The following is a 6,876-nucleotide window of genomic DNA, read 5'->3' on the forward strand; positions in this document are numbered from 1 at the left end:
TTCGAGCAACAAATACATTTTGCTCGGTCGGATCATAGAAATAGTATCCCATATCATCCTTGGGATATCCTATGAAGATACACTTTGTGGATCGAGCATGTAACTTATTAGCTACATGGCGCTTAGGATAAGCTTCACATCCCCATACTTTCAAGTATGAAAGAGAAGGAGGTTTTCCAAACCACATCTCATGAGGAGTTCGTTCCACTTTCTTGGTTGGGGCCATATTTAAAATACGAACCGCGGAGCTTAGACAATAACCCCAAAATGATAGAGGTAACGAGCTTCTTGCCATCATAGACCGAACCATATCCATTAGGGTTCGGTTCCTCCTTTCAGAAACTCCATTGAGTTGGGGTGTTCCGGGTGGAGTAAGTTGTGAGATAATCCCACAACTCCTAAGATGATCTTGGAAGGCATCGCTTAGGTATTCACCTCCTCTATCGGTACGAAGTACCTTAATTGTCCTATTGAGTTGATTTTGTACTTCGTTTTGATATTCTTTGAATGCTTCAAACGTTTTGTCCTTGTGTCTTAATAAGTAGACATATCCGAAACGACTAAAGTCATCAATGAAAGTAACAAAGTATCTTTCACCATTCCTAGTCATGGGTTTAAAGGGTCCACATACATCCGAATGTATTAATCCCAATAAATCTTTAGCCCTTTCATAAGTCCCTTTGAAAGGTGCTTTAGTCATCTTGCCTTGTAAACAAGATTCGCATACATCAAAAGAATCCATTTCATTTGATTTCAAAAGTCCATTCCTTTGAAGTGTATGCATTCGGTTCTTGTTTATGTGACCAAGGCGACAATGCCATAAATAGGAATCACTCAAATCCCTTTTGAGTTTCTTGGTGCTAGTGTGGTATATAGAGCTCGATGATGCGTCATCATGAACCAATTCATAAATTCCATTTGAAGGCGAAGCCTTGAAATAGAATACATTATTTTTAGAAATATGAATATCATCATCAATAAAATTAACAACGTAACCACATTGTTTTAAGCGAGAAATAGAAATAATGTTTCTACACAAATCCAGAGCATACAAAACATTTTCTAAAATAAGCTCCAATCCACTTGGAAGCTTCAAAACAAATTCTCCTTGAGCTTTAACATGCACCTTTGCACCATTGCCCATATAGAGATTTGATGTTCCCGCCATACGATCACTTCTTTTGAACCCCTGCAAAGAATTGCAAATATGAGTTCCACATCCCGTGTCTAATACCCATGTATTAGAAGAAGTAATACTAAGCTCTATATATACCATATATATATTACCTGAGGTTTGCCCTGCATCCCTCTTGTCCTTCAACTCCTTAAGATAAACCGGACAGTTTCGTTTCCAATGACCCATTTCACCGCAACCGAAACATGGGTCTTCCTTGGGGTTTGCCTTCTCGGCTACCTTTTGCTTCTTAGCCTTGTTCTTGGTTGGGGTAATCATCTTCCCCTTCCCTTTGCCTTGATGGGCGGGTCCTTTCTTCTTAGCCACCTTTGGCTTAGAGGTGTTACCTTTGGATCCACCTTGATCGATTGCTAACACGGGTAAAGCCCTTTTACCCATGCTAGTTTCCGCCGTTCTAAGCATACCGTGAAGCTCACCTATGCTCTTATCCATCCCATTCATATTGTAATTAATTACAAATTGATCAAACCTTTTTGATAGGGAGTTAAGGATAAGATCGGTGGCTAACTCATTTGATATGTTTAGGTTAAGTCGGTTAGCACGATCGATAAGGCTTTTCATCTTGAGTACATAAGATGAAACCGATTGGGTATCGTCCATACGACAAGCATGTAGCGCCCGAACCGTTTTGAAGCGCTCGACACGCGCTTGTTGGAGGAACATCTCCTTCAATTGCGTTATCATGTCGTATGCACTATGGTGCTCGAAATCCTTTTGGAGTTCGGGTATCATAGTCCCAAGCATTAAGCATGAGATTTGAAGGGAGTCGTGGCAATACTTATCGTAAGAGGCCATTGCCTCCACATCATTCTCATCCGGTTGATCGGGAATGGGGTCCTCAAGCACATACATTTTATCCTCTTGTTTGAGGACAATCCGAAGATTGCGGAACCAATCCATAAAGTTTGTATGGTTGAGTTTGTCTTTCTCTAAGAGAGACCTTAATGATAGGTGGTTCAGGTTAAGTGGTGCGTTAGGAATGTTGTTGTTGTTATTGGCGGCCATCTACAAAATTAACAAAGTTCGTTTAAGTATCGATTTTAATTTAACATTCAATACCCTTTTAAATTTTAATTGACTTATTAAATATTAGAATCCAACGGTAAATCAAATTTCAGTTAGGTGACCTTTATCCCGTTGTTTGATTTAGCTAGGTAGTCATTATATGACAATTGCAATCCTTTTGCAACTTCTAAGTTATGGGATCATGCAATCCTTTTGCATGGCATATTTATCCCATCAACGCCTATTTGTTCATCATGCTTCAGTGACCCTAAGTTCATGATTCCCAAATCAAGTCGTCCTACTTGTGTAAACATGTAGACTTAACATACAAGTGGTTAGGTGACCTTTATCCCACATGTATGCGAAGTGTACCTTATTCATATTAGCTCGCTCATGATGGTTAGGTGACCTTTATCCCATCAAGAGTTTCCTAATACGTCTAAGTGTTTCCACAAAAGGATGGCGTTTAACTTGTTTGCCTTGTTAATAAGGGATTTTAAGTTTTTATTAATTCTAGTTTGAGAAAACTTTTGCACCATACACCAACATGCATTTAGTGTATGGTTTATATGAAAATCCATTTTCATGTTATGTAATAAAGCCAATTTTATTACTTTGATATAAACCATTTTATATGTATGATCCTTATCATGTTCTTAATAACCATTTATTATGTCCTTTACCATTTCAATTTAACCATTTAAATTGTCGTTTTGCATGTTGTTAATAACGTCTAATTTAACCAATTAAATTTTAGTTTTGTTTGTTGTTTACATGTGTGATTAACTTGTAGCATACAAACATACAATCCATAATCATACAATAACAACCAAGCATGCAAAACAATATGTTCACAATCAAGCCATTTTTGGTAAGCATTTTGTTTAGCCGAAAACAAAATGCCACCGGGTAAGGGTAATAACACAAAGTAGGAGGTTTTAACCTCCCACTTAATCTTGCATCCAAATGCTTCTTCATGTGTTCTTCAAGTCTTCATCATCTTCATCATTTTACAAAATATATCCTAATACATTTTGTCTAGAAAATGAAAATACAACCTAATCTATTTTACATACCAAATATAAAATAAATTACATAACCAAATGAAAAATATTACAAACCAAATTGCATGAATATTACAACCACATGAATGAATTAATGTTACATACCAAATGAATGAATTAATTCAACCAAACATGCAACCATTCAAACAAAAGGCCAAGGCTTGATTGTGAATTTCAACATACAACAAAATGACCAAAATGGAAGAACCAAACCCAATTTTTGGAGCTTCCAAATTCGGCCAAGACATCAAACCACCCAAAACCAATAATTTTTGCATTTTATTATCATGCATGTACATAAAATGCAAAGTTATGGTGAGTTCAAAAACCAACTCGAAGCATATTTCATCAACTTCGGCTCTGATACCATTGTTGGGATTTAACAAGTTCCATTATTTCTAAAACCATTTAGTAAATAAGATAAAGCGGAAGCATGTAATTACCATTTTAGAACATGTTAAACTTTAACCATTTAAAGTTAAATCCCAATTAAGATCAAGTTGTGAAACATACTTACAAACTACAAGCAAGAAAAGAGTTTATACCTACTCCAAGCTTGTTGATGAGTGATGAAGATGATGATGATGAATGGAGCTCCAAAAGTATGAAACCTCAAGTAGTTATACCCCAAACTTGTCACCAACACCTTGTACTTTGGTTAGGATTTACTAACACTTGAATTTAGCTTGCAAAGATCAAATTTTGAACCCTCTTTGACCCCTCAAATGCTACGGCATTCAGCAGCAGCCACAAAGAGTTTTTGCAGTTTTTTTCCTTTTCTTTTGATGTGTATGTGCAAGAGTGTCTTGGAATAATTCAAGTCTTGCATGTTATAGAAGTATGGCCCTTGTAATTGACCAAGAAAAGGGATCTTAGCATGTGTACAAGAGTCCCAATGCCACTTCCATACATTTAAATAAAATGGTTTTATAAAATATGATTTCATAAAACAAGACATATTTTATAAACTTGCTTTTATAAATTATGTATACTTGTTTATAAACTCATACTTATAAATTCCATATTATAAGTTATGTTAACATTATTTTATAAAACCAATTTTATAAAATGTAACATAACTTTATTAATTATTTAACCCATAAATAATTAAATTCTTATTATATAAATTATTCCATAATTTATATAAATACACATCAGGTAATATTTAAGAAAACTATTTTTCTTAAAGTTCAAGTGTCGTGTATTTAATAAACGATCCATTCGCTAAGATCAAATACGAATAAGGTGTCGGTAAGCTTGTTATTGGGTATGACCCGACTTGGATCACAACGCATTAGCCGCATTAATTTAATATGTCTCTCGGGCATACGAAATACCTTCATGTACTCGTATCATACCTAACTTCTATACGTATTTACTATTGGTATATACACATCAAATCACCACCTAACTAGCCCTTGTTACTGCCCTAAGGTAGAGGTAATTGCTTTTGTATGATTGTTTGACAAATACACAAGATTACAAGCTTAAAATTTTGTCCTTGCTCCCCCCTTTGTCACGTTTTTAAGGACCAACACCAAATCATTTTTAGCTCACCATTCTTACTCTTAAACCACTCTCTAATTCACCTACTTACAAGTTCTAAGAACTCCATAATCATTCAGCAAGAAACCTTGAAGATCTAGCCATAGAAACAAGCTTTAAACACCATAAGAAAACCCTTACAAAAACACTTCAAGAATTCTTCCAAGAACACAAACTTACTTCCAATCTTTCATCCAATTCCATCACCCTTTTGGTTCTAGGTTCCTACTCCTCTTTTACAGCAATCTTGTCCAAGTAACTTGAGGTAGTAACTTTGTTCATAACCTTATTCGATTCATATATATATAGCTATCTTATTTTGTGGTATAAATTTTTACAACAAGAACATAGTTTGAATGTTTTCAAACTTGTTTGCAAACTAAATAGATCCTGCTAACTTAACTTTTAAAATACTTCAAGACCTGTAATATATCTTAAATATATGCTAATTTAACAAGGTTTAACTTGGTTTTTCAAAGAACACCTTAAAAACTGTTTGTACGGCGTCGGAGTGTAACCGGGGGCTGTTTTGGGTTGGATAATTAAAAACCATCTTAAACTTTGAATTGGAGGTTTATTTTCTGGAAAAATGATTTTTACTATGAATATGTTAACGCATAAAAATTTTATGATTTAACTCAAAGTATAAGTATTTTTAGAAAAATAATCATTTAAGGTTGTTTACATGATGGAAAATGATTAACTTCATAAGTTTCACTAAAGTTTGACCTATGACCTGTGATTTCGAATACAAACTAAGGTATTTACAGTTTATAGTCTTAAAGAGGAACTCGGTCCAAGGAAGTGGCAAGTTGAACCAACGAAAACGGAGTTGTAACGAAGAAACTACGACCAAAACAAAATCGGATATCCAAGACTAGTTTAGCTACGAAAATAATTGGAGAAAATTAAATAAATCACATCTTTTTAAAATAACATGATATTTTATATATATGTACTCATAATTTAATTTTATATGGTTCAGGATCACCCGTAAACAATACGAGAAGATTAATCATAAGATCCCATGATTGTACGCAACACGTCATTTGACAACACCGGTACTTTATGTACGCAACACGTCATTTGACAACACCGGTACCGTGGGTCAAGATTAATCTCGACCAATACATATAAGATGGGGGTTTTATTTATTTCATTGGGGATTATTAAACACCTAAAAATGAACCATTTAAAATTGAATTACTAACATCAGACTGCTAACTACGGACTAAGGAATTATTAAAAGTATTAAAAGTATTATAAGTATATATATGTGACGATTGTTTAAAAAGAAAAGGTATTGATATATTATATGGATAGGTTCGTGATATCAATCGGAGACCAAGTCAAAATTTCATATCTTCTAGACGAAAGTGAGTATATAGTCCCACTTTTAAACTCTAAATATTTCGGGATGAGAATACATGTATTTTATGTTTTACATTATGGACACAAGTAACTGAAAAATATATTCTACGTTGAGTTGTACCACTGGCATACTTCCCTGTAGCTTGGTAACTAATATTTACAGCGGTATTGTAAACGCGAATCCTGTTGATAGATCTATCGGGCCTGACAACCCCAACCGGACTGGACGACCAGTATTCAACGGTTGCACAGTACTTCGTTTCGTGACTACACTTGGTACGGTGTAGTAAGATTTCATAATAAAGGGAATATGCGACGTGATTAAATGTTAAGTATGGTTACCAAGTGCTCAACCACTTAGAATATTTTTATTAAAATGTTTATATGTGAAATCTTGTGGTCTATATATATATTGCTGCCGGCATTACACCTATATCTCACCAACTTTATGTTGACGTTTTAAACATGTCTATTCTCAGGTGATAACTAGAAGCTTCCGCTGCAACATGTTGAATTTAAACAAGATCTTGAGTATGCATATTTGTGTCAAAAATAAAACTGCATATCGGAGGATTTGTAATGTAAAATATGCTAGAAATCGTATTGTTATCATCACATGTAAAGTTTGTAAGTCTAAGATTATCGCTAAACGATAATCATCTTTTTATTGTCTAAAGCTTGTATTAAAATAAGAGT

This window comes from Rutidosis leptorrhynchoides, chromosome 8 (genome assembly GCF_046630445.1).
Source record: "Rutidosis leptorrhynchoides isolate AG116_Rl617_1_P2 chromosome 8, CSIRO_AGI_Rlap_v1, whole genome shotgun sequence".
NCBI lineage: Eukaryota > Viridiplantae > Streptophyta > Magnoliopsida > Asterales > Asteraceae > Rutidosis > Rutidosis leptorrhynchoides.